General features: G+C 43.2%; 1 protein-coding gene across 6 annotated transcripts in view; it reads right to left on the reverse strand.

Annotated features, from left to right (window-relative positions):
• SDK1 (sidekick cell adhesion molecule 1) overlaps positions 1-13,573 on the reverse strand; it is a 536,293-nt gene that overhangs the window by 384,164 nt on the left and 138,556 nt on the right. The gene's annotated exons all lie outside the window — the stretch shown is intronic.

The raw sequence follows: 13,573 nt of genomic DNA on the forward strand, positions 1-13,573 counted from the left end.
TGATTTCACTGCAATCCAAGACTCAGGATTTCTTCCAAAGTCATCTAGGAGCCTCACCTCTTGGTCAAGCAACCCCCATGGTTATTGCTTCCATACATCATCCCCTCCAGCCACGCAAAAGACCTAGTCAGCAGCTTCTGTTAACAGAGAAGTGAGCAACAGTAGAAGGGCTTCCTCCAGAGAGAATGTGGTTTGGACTGCAAGGCCTACTCATTCACATGGACGCATATCAGTGATATGCGTGCCTTCATGGGCACATATCAATGATATGCATGTCTTCCAGACACAAAGGGTAACACATGAAGCATTACCTTCTTGTTTCTTATGATTCTACTGCAAATCTATTTCAGTGGACAGCCCCAACTTTCAGTATTCTAGCATTACTAGTTTCTACCCTTTTTTGACCCCCCAGTGTAACTGTTATAAACTTCTATTATCCCAAACACTGTAGCATTTTCTTACAGAACACTTGACCACTGTAACATTTACAACTGCAGTAGCACTCTTTGGAGTTCATGGTAGCATCAAATTGATGCATATCCAACATGGAGGATAATACCCACATCATGGCAGCATGGCCAGGAATCCTCTGGAAGCCCCATAAGCTCCTCAAGGACTTGCATGGAAGATGTCACAATGTCCAGCCAGCCCATACCTGATTATTTGATTCCTCCCCTCAACTTAGGTTCTATTCCAACACAGCGTACATTCACAGGATTAGTCATGTTCACCCTACACAGTCCAACTGAAAACTGAGTCCACAATCATTTCCTTCCTCAGACTGGCACTGCGGGCTCACGGTTCTTGGATACAAAACAACCCAGACAGATAGAGAAAGGAAAGCATATGACAGAATTTCAGCTCAAGGAGTATGAACGTGCTTCTCCTGCCTCTTGGTCAATGATTAAAGAAACCAGTGCAGACTTTGAACAGAAGTCTGGCCCAGAGTCTGGTAGGGAAGAGGCTGGGATACAGAGAACTGACAGATGAGATGGAATACTTTCGGAGCTGACTGATTAGCTGCCTCGGGAGGTTTTGGGGAAGTCAGGCTGTCTCCACCTTGGTACAACTGCATCAGCTGTTGCCGCACCATTCTTCCTTCTCTTGGCTTATCTAGTAGCTGGCCTCCTTCTAAGTCTATTCTATTGGTGTTCTACACGTACTCTCTCCTAATGAGAGCAAGCGCCTCCAAAGTGCTGAGCAAATAATAAGCTAGGAAAGCAGACCAACACAATGGGACCTGTGTGGTGGCGAGACCCTACCCTTGCAATGGATATTGTGAGATATGACCCATTAAGTGATGCATCACAACGTTGTTTTAGAGGTACATTTCAGGGTACTTTCTGTCTGAATCTGAATGTTGTCCAAGTGTTGTGACCGAGCCTTGCCCAATGCACAAGCCTCCAGACTGAGAGTGAGTGAAACATTTTTAACAGCTTTGTCCTTTATTTTGTTTTTTTTGCAAGTCACAGCTGATTTATGGCAACCTCACATAGTTGTCAAGGCAAGAAGCTTGCGGAGGTGGTTTACCATTCCCTGCCTCCACGTCACACCCGTTATTCCTTGGAGATCTCCCATCTAAAGAGACAGCGTGGTGTAGTTGTTAAGAGCAGGTGCACTCTAATCTGGAGAACCAGGTTTGATTCTCCACTCTACCACCTGAGCTGTGGAGGCTTATCTGGTGAACCAGATTAGCTTGTGCACTCCAACACATGCCAGCTGGATGACCTTGGGCTAGACACAGCTCTTTGGAGCTCTCTCAGCCCCACCCACCTCACAGGGAGTTTGTTGTTGGGGGGTAGGGGGAGAAGGGAAAGAAGATTGTAAGCCCCCTTGAGTCTCCTTACAGAAGAGAAAGGGGGGATATAAATCCAATCTCTTCTTCTTCAAATACTTGCCAGGCTTGAAGCTAAGAGTGAGGTCCCCAAGGTCCCCAGGCAAACTTTCATGGCATGAGTGGGGATTCAAACCAGGGGGGGGGAGGTTTCCCAGATCCTAGTTCAACACCTTGACCACTAAACCACGCTGGTTTCCCACTGTGTTTATTAACTAAGCACAAAAATGCCACGGAGAGACAAATGGCCTGTATCCTAGCACTCTGTCCAGCAAAGATTGAGACCTTCCACCAGCCTACGGAGACCCTCCTCCAACTTAGGTCCCTCCAGGGGAAAAGCCGTTTGATTGAAGAAGAACCGGGCTGGAGAAAGGCTAGAAACTTTGATGAGCTGAGTAGCAGGGGAGATGCCACTCCCATGCCAGAAGGAGCAACACGGGAGAGAAGTGAAACCGTAAATATAGGCGTTAACGTTTACCGTGCTTTTTCCCGAGAGGAATGCCGTCTTGTTCCATGGGGAGCTCCATCGAGAATACGCACTGAAATAATTTAGTACGCCCTGCTGATCAAGTGGCAACCGTTAATCTGGCAAAAAGTTCCAGCAGCTCTAGAGCTATTAATAAGTAAAAGTGAGCTCAGATTCATCATACTGTCCCACACCCACTCCCACCCGTTGGCAGAGCATCAGTGCTGTGTGTTTGTTTGTCTGGGGAGGACCAGAAAGCAGGAAAGGTCTCTCTTCACTATTTTTAATTATTACATTTCCCAAATTAAATTTCCCTGGGATTCGGAACTGGGTGGGCTCCAAAATCTCAAGACGCTATAAAAAGCATTTGCATCTGGCGATTGGCCAGGATTGAAATTTACAAGTGTCCCAATAAACCCTACATTTGGATCCTCGGCTCCTGTTCCGGTTTCCACGGAAACAGGTGATGGATTGCCAAAAAATGTGACCTGAAGTTTTAAAATAATCAGTGTTTTGAATCAGTGGTTTGTGGGGGGGGGGGGGGGGGGAGAGGGTTAAGAGCATCTCACAGACTGTTTCGAATGCAGCAGTGTCCCCAGGGAAGGGAGAGGATGACAATAAATGACAGCTTGCAGCCAGCAACAAAGTTGGGAGAACTTTGGAAAATGTCATTGTGGCCTAACAAGAACAAATGTAGCCCTCCCTAAAATCAGACAGAGATATTTGGAGAGAGAGAACTAGATAGCAGAGTCAAACACATGCAGGATAATAGTGATGGATATGTCTGGGAATTTCGACTGCTATGCATCACTGGGTGGCGTTACCCCAATTAAGCATGAAAATAGCTTTTAAAGAGATGCATACATTTCTTTTCTCTCTCTTCACCTTAAATCAACGAGACATCACCTGAAATTTGTCAGCGCGTGCCCAGAGAGCGTGCGTTAGAAGGGGACCGATACTCAGATACCTGAGTATATGATGAGAATGTTCTACTGAAATACTAGAAGTTACCTACTGGTTGGCCTTTCTGATTTGTAACTAGTGTGCCCAGGTAACTGTTGGTAGCTTGTCGAATGTTGCTTTTCCCTCCCACTTGAGCAGGAAGAGAAGATCTGGCCACTATCAGCCAAGCCTCCCACATATTTATAGATAATACTTCCTTCTAGATAATACTTCCTAATGAGGTCAATGTGTGTGGAGTTCTTCCCACTACCTGGCAACAGAAAATCGGCTCGCCGTACTGGAATCAATACGGAAGCAAACTTTATCTGCTGCTTGAGCCCAGCACCTACAATTCAGTTCACTGCCCGGGCCCACGTTCCTGGGCCTTTCCAATTAAAACTGCTACTAAAGCTACTGACATTTGAAGCCTTCTCCTTCGGACTTCCCTATTAAAGCCGTGAAAATTTCGAGCTGTAGAAAAACAGTCAGCTGCACACCAGTTTACCTATTTTTATGTTATTTGTACTACTAACATTTTGCAATTGATCTCCCAACTACCCTGTTTTTAAAACTGCATGCCTCCTTCAAAAAATTCTCCTCCAATCAATAAGATGAAGAAGTTTGGATTTATACCCCAACTTTATCTCCTGTAAGGAAACTCATGGTGGCCTACAAGCTCCTTTCCATTCTTCTCTCCACAGCAGACAACTTGTGAGGTAGGTGGGAGCTGAGAGAGTCCTGAAGAACTGTGACTAGCCCAAGGTCACCCAGCAGGAATGTAGGAGTGCGGAAACACATCTGGGTCACCAGATAAGCCTCCGCCATTCAGGTGGAGGAGTGGGGAATCAAACCCGGTTCTCCAGATTAGAATCCACCTGCTCTTAACTCACAACACAACGCAGGAGCCTGGATTCCGGTGCATGTCAGTCAAGCCCATGAAAATTCAAGCAAGCCATTTCTGTTTCATTTAAATGCATTTGCAATCTGTTAGGTAAGGTCCAGACACAAAACTGTTAGAGATTCCACTCACAGTGAAGTATCATAGATGAACTACGGCAGGCTGCCAGCGCCTTCTTTTTCTCTCCTGCATCAATTAACGCAAAGTTGGCTTCACATTCTTTGCCATGGACCAAATCCTTAAAACAGAAGCTGACTTCTATTTAGCACAGTCGACCTGATTCTAAGGGCCCGCAAAAGCCAACCCGCAACCGAAACATGCAAACATTTTTCGGTTCCTTTGTTTACTGAATCATGAATCAGGCTTCCCAACATGAAACGGAAAGCTTTCAAGAGAGACCTCGGAAAACTCACAGCAGAAAACACTGTTACGTAACTGGCTGAGTAACTTCTCCAGGCCCACTCAATAGTTTCTGCTGATTTGTTCCTAAGCAAATTTTTGAAAGCCACACACAAGCGGTGTCAAAGTGTGAAGGCACGTTCTCGGCACCGACGCTATTGATATTAAGGGGGAAATTAGACAACGTGATTGGCTTTGCATAGCAACCAGTGCCTCACATCTGAGCAGATACCTTCCAGCCAACAGAGCTGTCACATTCTTTAAGCAGGCAGGAGATGACAGAGATTAGTGTGATAACCTTTGCTGTCAGGGTGGCCTTGATTCACAGTCGCTCAGATTTCAGAACCAGTCCCTTGACTGAACACGCCTCTGCTATTCATCCTAATTTCTGCATCCCTGCCGTGAGACAAAAGGCGCATCTAGACCACGGATGAAGCCACGTAGCAACTGAGTTGGAAGTGCAGGTGTACCCAAAAGATCTTGCGGTGATTTATAGATAACGAAGTAGCAGTCAGCAACTAAGGCCTTCTCTTTCCCTGCTTGTGATGTCCAGGTAAACCAAGATGCAAATGGACAAGTGTCGACAGAAACAATGGAGGACATAAGAAGGAAAAAAAGTTTGAATTTATACCCCACCTTTCTCTCCTGTAAGGAGACTCTTAGTGGCTTACAAGCCCCTTTCCCTTCCTCTCCCCAACTTGTGAGGGAGGTGGGGCTGAGAGAGTGTTGAATGAACTGTGACTCGCCCAAGGTCGCCCAGCAGGAATGTAGGAGTGCGGAAACACATCTGGGTCACCAGATAAGTCTCTGCCACTCAGATGGAGGAGTGGGGAATCCTCCATCTACCCATTTTTTCTCTCTCCTACTGCTAAAATTAGCAAAGTTGCTTGTTGCCACAGGGACAGTAGCTACACATAAAAAGACCCACAAGGCTGCTTCCTCAAAAGCAACCTACTCATGTAATCGCACAGGTTTCCCTTCTAGTGAGTGGATAGTTAAATTGATGGTGCTGTGCTATGATAAAGTTATGGCACAAGAATTGTCTTGACCTGCAGCACAAGCCTATGCAGAGTTTGTCTAGTCTGGGGCAACAAATATTAATGGGCTTATACTGGGATAACTGACTAAGATGGTGCTGTGGGAGGCCTATACCCCAGGGTCAAATGGGAAAAAGAGTTTAGTATTGCACACAGAAATATACATTGGAAGGCATCCAAGGACATACCCAACAAATGGCAGCGACACTGGGAGTGGGCATTTGCAGGCCTTAACCAAATTAAATCCCACCAATGGGAGGAAAACACTATTGTGTGTAGGCTTAGAAATATAGTCATGCACATATATATATAAAGAAAACAACTCACACAGATTTGAGAGCTTGAACACTCCTTGGATAAACACTGACATTCTAATACTAATGCTCACAGATTTAGAATGGCTTTGTGTGTGGGGTGTGTGTGTGTGTGTATGTGAAGAAGCAGCAACAGCATTATTCAGTAAATGCACCACTGACTTGGCAATCTTAGAATTTATTGTTCATTAAAAATACATGCTAATTATCACAATTTTAATTAAAGTATTATCTGGTGGATGTGAAATGCAATTATGTGCAACTGGAATAAGCTGTAAGGCAGGCTAATATTTGCAGAGAAATGCAGCGCCGGCATTGGTTCAGCATGTGCACCATAAACTAGTGTTTGTTTCCACGTGAAACATTTGTACATGGAACATTAAGCCAAGCTATTACAATCAACCCCCCTCCAAAAAATCTTTAACCCCCCCCATTTAAATTCTAACAAGTAATTCTCATAAGCAATTTCCTCTTTTGCTGTCCATATCAAGGTAATTCTGTGTTGTTATCTGTATCTGTGTTGTTTAAAGTACTGCCATTACGACTGTTACAATTCTGTCTTAACCTGCACTGTCCTTTTCCCTGGTAAGTGCACAAAAAGGCACGTCCAAATAACTTAACAGAGCAATTATGTAGACAAAGGCACAGGTCTTCCATTGATAAGGTTCCCCACATTGGTTTAGGCCAACCGCTTAGGTAGTAATTTAATGTAGACTTATGAATATTGTCTGCAAGACAGACTGCTTGAGACACTCCGCCCAGCAAGCAGTTTAATTGAGTTCAGCGGGATTATTATCAAAAAGCAGGCTAACTGTGTTTAGGTGGAACTTGCTATGCAAAGATGTGATTGATAGTATTGTATTGCGGGTGGGGCTTTTCAGTCCAGGGAGTGATTCACCTTTTCATGCCCAGAAAACCCTCCACAACCACTAGATCTGGTTCTGTTTACAGTTTACGGATCACTGTTTGTTAAACCCTGCTATTTGTTTCCAAAGAAAATAGACGATCATAAAACAGGCTTATAGAAATTGGGCGAGGGGGTTGGATCTTTCAACAAACCGATGTTACCAAAGAGAAAGTTGATTAAGAATTCTCAAACTTTAATGCATAAGTGCAATATTATCCGGGGCCCACTTGGGTGATTAGAAATAACAAAACAACACCCAAAAGTGAAATGTGTAAAAGAAAACTAAAAGATGCTGAAACAGCTCAAGAAAGAGCTTAAAATGAAAGGATGTAATAAAGAGACCAGTAAATTGGATTACTGCATCCCTGGCATGAGACATTCATCATATCACAGAGAAGGAAAGGTAGTGTGACAACAGCTGGTACATTAGGAAATCCTCTGAAGGAGCAAGGAGTACCAAAAGAATGAAAGCAATGCATAATATTTACTGAATACAGATAAAAGGGGAACCAACGAAATAACGCATTATACGTCTGTACGGCAACCAGACACACATCAGTATCTGCCGAATGAAGTCCCGAGAAGACTTAATTTGTGATCTGCTCTTCGGAGGCTGTGCCAGCACACGTCAAGGGAAAGGCTGAGGAGCCAGCTGTCTAGTGCGCAGCGAGTGAAAAGGGACCAAGTACAAAATGAAAAATGGCCCCCGAGCCGTCAGAATGGCCTCGCTGCAAACGCTCTGAAGCCGACGAGCGGTGTGCTCCTTTTGCAGCACAACGTGCCCCTCCTTGGCCTGTCTCTGCAGAGCGATAGGTTTATGTGGCGAGCAGCACAATTAAGATGTTTGCAGAACTGCACAACAGGAAGACGAGATAGGCTTCACTAAGGCAAATATTTAGTCCCAGAGCAGGCTTTTCGTTCAGAATTCATTATTAGATAGATGAAATACTTCTTTTAAACAGATGAAATTCTGATTTTTACAATGCATCTGCCCTATGCTTTACTGAAACCTGGCTAAATGAGAGCATTGATGATAATAGCATGTGCATTCCGGGGTTTCAGATATTTCGTTCAGACAGGATTGCAGAATTATCAGGGAAGAAAAAAGGAGGAGGATTATGTATATACATCAACAAAAGCTGGTGTCAGGACATAACAATAATTCAAAAATTCTGTGATGAAAACTTGGAGTCCTTACTTATTAATTGCAAACCCTTTTATTCCCCTCGAGAGATAAATTCAGTTCTTGTTCTTTTGGTTTTCACGTTCATCCACAAGCCGTCTGTAAAAAAGGCATTAAGAACTCTAGCCGATCAGATTCGCTGGGAGGCTGAAGCCAAATACCCTGATTCACTGGTTATTATTTTGGGAGATTTAAACAAAGCAAACTTAAGGGAAGACCACCACCAAAATACTTTCAGCATGTCAACTGTCCCACCAGAGGCAAGAATATCTTAGACCACTGCTATAATAATAACAACACTGGAAAGATGCTTATCGGTCTTTACCACGAAGCAGCTGTAGGCCATTCTGATCACGGTGCATGATTCACCTTTGTACCTGCTTACAAAACAAAGATTTAAAGCCACAAAACCAATAATCTAAATCAGTGAGAATCTTGGACTGAAGAGGCAAAGTTAAAGCTGCAGAGCTTGCCCTTGACTGTACAGACTGGAATATTTTTAAAGACACTCCTCTGCAGATTTGGATGAACTTCAGATACTTGTAACATCATATGTCAGCTTCTGTGAAGATCTTCTGTATACCAACCAGGAACTTGCGATATATAGTAACAACAAACCTTGGTTCCACAGCTAAGCTTAAAAGCAGTTACATCGATTTCCAAAGAAGAGGCCTACAGAAAGGGTGATAGAATGCTGTATAATAATCAGGCCAGAAATGTATTAACAAAGGAGATCAGAGCAGCAAAAAAGAAACTACTCTGAAAAGCTAAAAATCAAGTTTTTCACCAAACGAAACCCAGCAAACATGTGGAAAACTCTCAAAAAAAAATATCACCCGGGTTACAGCAAACCACCTTCCCAAGCTGAAGGAAATCAGCAATTGGCAGACGACCTGAATGTGTGTTCTACTGCTAGGTTTGAAAGCAATCTACAGTCACCTTTCTCCTTTACAACCTCTATATCTCCAGACGCACTAACAATAGCCAAACTTCCTACTAACTGAACCCATTTCATTGGGTTTACAACCCTGAGTGATCCTCAAGAAAAGGAAGTGCAAGATCTATTTCACAGAACAAGAAGCCACAAGAGGAAAAGCACCAGAGGCCCAGACAAGGAATCAACACCTTCTTGCTTAAAAGTCTGTGCTGTCCAATTGGCCCCCATTTTCACTCCAAATCTTCAACAAATCACTAGAGATGTGCTATGTTTCCTTCCTGCTTCCAAACACTCCACTATCGTCCCAGTGCCGAAGAAGCCTTCCATCAAGGAACTGAACGACTACAGACCAGTTGCTCTAACATCTGTAGTTATGAAAACTTTTGAAAGGCTAGTGATGTACCATTTGAAAACCACCACGGATCCACTGTTTATGGACCCCTTTGCAATTTGCATACCGAGCAAACAGATGCGACATAGACGATGCTGTTAATATGGCTTTGCACTATATCCTACAGCATCTTGAATCGCCAAAGACCTATGCAGAGGGTCCTCTTTGTTGACTTTTAGTTCAGCATTCAATACTATCAGACCCGGACATTCTTCTAACCAAACTAAATCAGCTTAGCGAGTACCTGGCGAGCATATTTTGTAAGTGGGATCACAGAAGCTTCCTAACAGATGATAGGAAACAGCAGGTGAAGCTTAGGAAAAATTACATCAGACACCCTGTAAAATGAGCACAGGGGCCCCTAAGTACCTGTGTACTTTTACGCACTTCTCTTCTCTCTGTATACTCAATGACTGCATCTCAAACGATCCAATCTGTTAAAATACTGAAATTTGCAGATGATACAACAGTGATTGGTCTCATCTCGAGGACAACTGTGATGAAACCAAGATACAGACGGGAGGTTGAACAACTAGCCTCGATGGTGCCACTGGAACAATCTAGAACTGAACACACTTTTAAAACCCAGTAGAAATGGTGGTAGATTTCAGGAGAAACCCTCCCCATCCTACCTCCTCTCACAATACCTTCAAACAACACAGTATCAATAAGTAGAGACAGCTTTAAATCTTCTAGGCTCCATCATATCTCATGACCTAAAATGGTCACTAATATCAAAAATGTCATCAAAAAAAGCACAACAAAGAATGTTCTTTCTATAATAGCCAACTCAGGAAGCTCAAACTGCCCAAGGAGCAGCTGATTACAGTTCTACAGAGGAATCATTGAGTCTGTCATCTGCACCTCCTCTATATAACTGTGTGTGGTTTGGTTCTGCAACCCAACAAGATCGACACAGACTTCAGAGAATAATCAGAACTGCAGAAAAAACAATTGCTGCTAACCTGCCTTCCATTGAGGACCTGTAGTATACTGCCGCAGCGGGTCAAAAAAGGGCTGTGAAAAATATTTACTGACCCCTTCACAGATCCTGGACATAAACTGTTTCAACTTCTTACCCTCTAAACGGGCCGCGTACAGAGCACTGCACACCAAGACAACTAGACATAAGAACAGTTTTTTTCCCCTCAATGCCATCAGCTCTGCTAAACAAATAATTCCCTCTGATAATGTTAAACTATTTATTATATACTTATTATATAATTACTGCACTACTTTTTTTCATCATTCCTATTACCCATCTCTCTCCCACTTATGACTGTATGGATCTATAGCCTGTGCTGACATTTTATTTTACATTTTATTTTATTTTATTTTATGATTTTACATTTTATGTTTTCATTACTACTGATTGTTTCCTGATTGCTTACTAGACCTATATGACAATCATTAAGTGCTGTACCTTATGATTCTTGACAAATGTATTTTTCTTTTATGTACACTGAGAGCATATGCACCAGAGACAAATTCCTTGTGTGTCCAATCACACTTGGCCAATAAAGATTCTATTCTATTCTATTCTATTCTATTCTATTCTATTCTATTCTATTCTATTCTATTCTATTAACAAATGGAGGTGGCCAAGGTGAGGGAGTAAACAGGCTCCTGAGCTTGGTTCTCAGTTTTGACCCTGAACTGTGTGCTCTCTCCTGCTATGGAGCAGTGGCAACAGTCAGTCGGGGTTTTTTTAAGGCAAGAGGCATTCGCAGGTGGTCGGCCATTTCCTGCCTCCACATCATACCCTTTTTATCCCTTCGAGGGCTCTCATCCAAATACTAGCCAGGGTCGAGGCTGAGAATGAGAGACTGGCCAAAAAATCACCCAGCAAGTTTCCACACCAGAGTGGAGATTCGAATCTGGATTTCCCAGACCTTGATCAGAAACTTTAACCGCTACACCACAATACCCTTCTCTCTGTATGCAGCTACGGGGCTTTTGTTTCACTCACAGCGCTGGGTGCACATTGAGAATTCTTCCTGAGAATTCTTCCAGCTAAAATAGAGGCCGGCAATGGGTTGAAAACCTTGGTCATTTGGTACAAAGCCATCTGGTTTTTCATTTGTGAGTTATCCTACTATCTAAGTTGATCTACAGGGTTGGAAATAAGTGGCCTGTGTTTTTTTTCCAAAAGATAAAACTCTCTTCCAGCAGCTGCTCTAGCTTCATATACACATGCAGCAGGACTTCCCTCTTGACTTTTGAGGAAAGGTGAAAACTCATCTCTCTGTTGAATCATAAATGGTTTTTTGTTCCAGCCTAAATAACAGCTGCTCCTTAACTTAATGACCCACGAAGAAGAATAAGAAATTGGTCTATTATCTCTGCTTATCACAAGGTCCAGGGTGTCTCCCACAGAATGGCAAGCCATCCTCAGGTGTCAGTAGATAACGTTAGAAAGGATAAAGAACAAAGAATGTTGAAAAGGCCTCAGAATTGAGAAGAGTGAAAGAATGTGGCAAGAACGGCTCCTCTTTAGCTCAATTTAAAAAATAGGATGGGAAAGTTAAACAGTCCAGTTCTACATTTTCAACCTTGCTAATTCGACTGCAGCAATTTATCTTGGCATGAATATTAAGTAACAGAAAAGGCATGACCTGATGGATTCCTGTCTGTCATGCACATGTTGAAGACATAGAGCCTCTATGGAGGAAAAGCGGCATCTGTTTCTCAGTCAGAAACGTTAACATAAGCAGACAGGGAAGCAACTGAAAATACTGATTAAAATGCAAATTAATGAGCTCGATCTGCTTTAAAACTCCAAGGTTAGTCCCAGCAAATTACCAATAAGGGCAAATTAAATGAGCTTCGCACTCACCAGTGGAGAATTTTATACTTTCATAAATTGTATTACATTCTCATTTTAACCTTTAAGTTTCTAGAGTTCTAGCACACCCCATCCTGACTTCCACTGCCGTGGTATTTAGTATTTCAAACTGCAAGAGCTATCGCCCTATATACTTCATGGAAAAAATTCATTAATGCACGGTAAAGGTAAAAGCAGTCCTTTCACTAAAATGGGAACTGGAAGTGCAATGGAAAAGCCATCTGTCATTACTGGACAAGTTGTCCCCCTCCCCCCGCCCATCCCCCCCGATGCAAGACATTAAAAAAGGACAGACCTGTAAATGCATCAGAACTGTGACACATTAATATTTCAGGTGGTTATTGAACAAGCATTCTGTGTGAATTTGAGTACGTGAAATAATTCCAGTTCTAATGAGACAGTCCAACAGAAAATCCTGGGACATGCTTAACAGCTGAAAAAACCCCACATATACTTGCTATGAAACATGTAGTGGTCCCTTCTGTTTTATCCTTTTTATTCTAGGGAACTTGAGGGGATCTTACGCTGAATTCTGTTCATGGTGTGCAAAATTTCAGAATAAAGATTCAGTTAACCAGCACTAATGTAAGAGCCCCCCCCCCCAGGGGATGGGGGGGGGAAACCTGCAAAACCATGTTGCAGGTACCAGGAGTCAAATCTTCATCTCTTGTTTTATTTGCATTTGTTTACAAGCAGACACAACATGTCTGACAAGGAGAAACGGCACCACTCCATGTCGGTAGGCCTGGTCCTTTCACTGCCGCTGCCTCTCCCAGTAGATAGCAACTCTGCCTGTCCCAGCTAGGACATGCCTTGAAAATGCAAAAGGCTTGTCTGCTGGAGACATTGTCAGGCTTTCTGCACCATGAGCAAGTTCTAAGGATTGGCGAGGAACCAGCGGTGCAGAAGGTTTGCAGGAAACAGTTAAAAGCACAAGGCAAAGAGGAGAGAAAAGGCAGGAGAGGCTCAACTTTTAGGCCCCTTTCGCACAATTGTTTGCAAGTGGATGTTGCTATTCCGCACAGCTGCAGAGTGCATTGAAAGTGGATTGAAAGTGCATTACTGTGCATGTGTGGAAGAAGCCTTAGTAAGCACAGATCTGCGTCTAGCACTCTAGCTAGAGGAAGGTGGAACAGTGGCACACTGGCAATGTCTCTGCTTTACATTCAGATGAATACTAGTGCAAGATGAACCTGTACTTGTTCAATTGGATCTCTTGAGACACAGCGTGGGGACTTGTGGTGCTGAAAAGCAGACCCAACATTTTAACATCCCACAAACGGTTCCATTGAACCGCCTGAAGGACTTCTGGGCACGCCTCAAAATAGCCATCTATTGTAAGCAGGAAATGCACATTTTGGTTTCTGCATTATCTTTATGCCTTAATCAAGGTACTGCCAACGGAAGCTGTGCGATCAAA

The sequence above is a fragment of the Sphaerodactylus townsendi genome, linkage group LG04, assembly GCF_021028975.2.
Source record: "Sphaerodactylus townsendi isolate TG3544 linkage group LG04, MPM_Stown_v2.3, whole genome shotgun sequence".
In the NCBI taxonomy this organism is placed as follows: Eukaryota; Metazoa; Chordata; class Lepidosauria; order Squamata; family Sphaerodactylidae; genus Sphaerodactylus; species Sphaerodactylus townsendi.